Raw genomic sequence first — 2,773 nt, 5'->3', positions numbered from 1 at the left:
TGGGTATTGCTATGCATGCCAGAGTGAGAAAATATTTATTGGGCCGTCATTCATCGTTCATTCTAAATAGATGACCGAGAAACTGTCCGGGAAAAAAAATACATACAAGTGTTTTTTAATTATGGATCTGAACTCAGTTACACGTAATGAAAGGGTTTGCTTGTAAGTCCCATCCCAAGTACATATAATAAAGAAAGAGTTCCTCAAGTTGGGATTTTGAATGGACCACAAGCAATGATTAATGTAAAATTTTGTACAGCTTTATTCCAAGTATAAATAACATACAACATGAAAGACAAAAGATGCCAGTGATAAAAACAAACACATGAAAAAGGGACCAATAATGAACCAGCTGAGAAAGAAGCCCACAAACTGTCAACCGACAGAGCGTCCAACGCGTTTCAAAAACACATTCAGTGTGGATCTTCTTCAGGGAAAGGGCTTGAAAAACTTCAAAAGCTGTAGCTTAATCCCAAGTGTAAAAATTCCACCTACACTTGACAGACAATCAAAGGATGAAGGGTAAATGATGCATCAGGACCACATGGAGATGCCGGTTAGGGCATCTTGGACCAAGATTGTTCCATACGTTGTAATAGATTATTGGATGAATTGGGCCAGAGGGATAAACTGCAACATATCTCAGCTTACATATATAATATGGCCTCTGGAGAGTGTATCCAGCCAAGCCGTGTTTAATAAACCATGATCGTTGGAGCAGCCTATCCAGGGATAGCCCATAGATCAAAAGGCAGTCATATCCTCATGGTCTCTTGTATGGAGAGAAAAGGTGTATGGCTCCTTACAACTGTTCAGTGGAGCTAATCACACAAGTGCATTAACCTGCACTGCATTCCGATCCGTAACACAGAATCTAAAAATCTGCATCTAAGGCCTTGTACACACGACCGGACAGTCCGCTGAAAACGGTCCGCTGGACCGTTTTCATCGGACATGTCCGGTCGGAGATTTCTGTCTGATGGTTGTACACACCATCAGACAGAAATGACAGGCAATCCGCTCGGCTGTACAGACGACCGAACATGTCTGCTGAAACTGGTCCGTGGACCAGTTTCAGCAGACATGTTCGGTCGTCTGTACGGGGCCTTAGAACATGCGCTTTATGCACTTACGCTGATCACCACTGAGCAGGCGGATGACGAGTCCATTTCTGCTCACTGTGCAGAGCGGAGGTTGACAAAGTTCTCCTCTATGGGGAAACCGGGGTGAAAATGGACCGCCTTCCCGTTTTCATCCAATCATATCTGATCTTATTTGATCGGATGAAAAATAGTACTCCCATTCATCTAGATTTGATGGACAGAATCGGATAGCGGCCGATGTCACCACTGACATCAGCCGCTCCATAGTTTTCTTTAGAGCCGCCTCCTGTCCTGATTGGCTGGGAGGAAAAGCTTGAAACCAATAGTGAATATTGGTTACCTAGAATCACAAGTAGGAGGGTTTTGGGCACAGTGCTCTGTGTCCCGAGCCCAACCTTTTTCAAGCCAATTAGAGCTTTAGATTCTAATCATGTGCTTGAGAAAAAAAAGACCTAATAAAAAGGCATTAGTCTGGTGCCCCGTGCATGCAAACTATGGGGGCGGCGCCCCTTATGGATCAGCCACCACTGAGAAACATTATTGTTACATGTGAACAAAAAGTGCCAGAAAAGACCAGGACTGGACATAGTTTGACATCTATGAAGGATTTTCACTGATCATTAAACAGCTACTTTTCTACTAGAAAACACATATAATAATATTAGTAAAATCTTTACGGCCATCTAAATGAAGCCTTATATTTTATCATTGAGAACTGTGCAGTGACAGGAAAAAATCTGCAGAGGAAGAGGACTCTGCATGTCATGTGTGATGCCTGAAGATCTAAAAAAAAATGTCAGCTAGTGTAATTTTTCAGATAGTTAGCAAAACAGGAGATCTTATGTGCATTTTTACCACCAATTCCCACTTTAACCAATTAAAATCAGGCAAGGTAAGTAAAACTAAATAAGAGGGACAGTATAAAACTTTCACAAGTAATCCTGTACAGTTATGATATTTTTTTTTGTACAAATGATTTTATTGAAAAATTATAGATCAACTGTACAATACAAAACAATTGTGGACACAGCCCAGTAGGAAAAGGTGTAAAAGTAAATAAATAAATAAATAAATAATACCAAAAACGGAAAGATCATTGCAAGGCACAGTTAGAAGGAACCCTTGGGGATCCAAGTGTGATTGGGTGTGGTCAGCAGGAGATTGACAACCGTTCACAAGACAGTTAAAAGAAAATTGTGTTAGGCTAAGTTAACATGCCGATGGTCTCGCAAGACCATGAGTACAACAATTGATAACATGAAATGCCAGACAGTAACAATTCAAAACAAACAAATAAAAAAAATACACAGAAATGTATAAAATTAGGTATTATCTGTCGGTAGTTGAAGAAAAAGAAAGAATACATTTTCCCTACTGAGCAACAGAGCATATGTCCATTGCCAACAGGACTAAGCCAGTGGACCAGAAAGATTTAAAGGGAGAGAAGGTAGGAAGAAGTAGAAAAGAGAAAGGAAACTAGAATGAGAGATAGTAAGGATTGGAGGCGTGATCTGCAAAGGCTTTCAAAAGCGGTCAACGTATAAGGGGTAGGTTGGGATTTTATAAGTTGTAAAAGAAAGTGTCGGAGTTGCAGATAACTATAATGCTGCCGAAGGGGGATATCATGAGAGGAAAACAAGGTTGCAAAAGGGACATTCCTAGTGGGGGTG

Source organism: Rana temporaria, chromosome 2, assembly GCF_905171775.1.
Source record: "Rana temporaria chromosome 2, aRanTem1.1, whole genome shotgun sequence".
Taxonomy (NCBI): domain Eukaryota; kingdom Metazoa; phylum Chordata; class Amphibia; order Anura; family Ranidae; genus Rana; species Rana temporaria.
The sequence above is the reverse complement of the archived record's forward strand: the minus strand, read 5'-3'. Positions refer to the sequence as shown.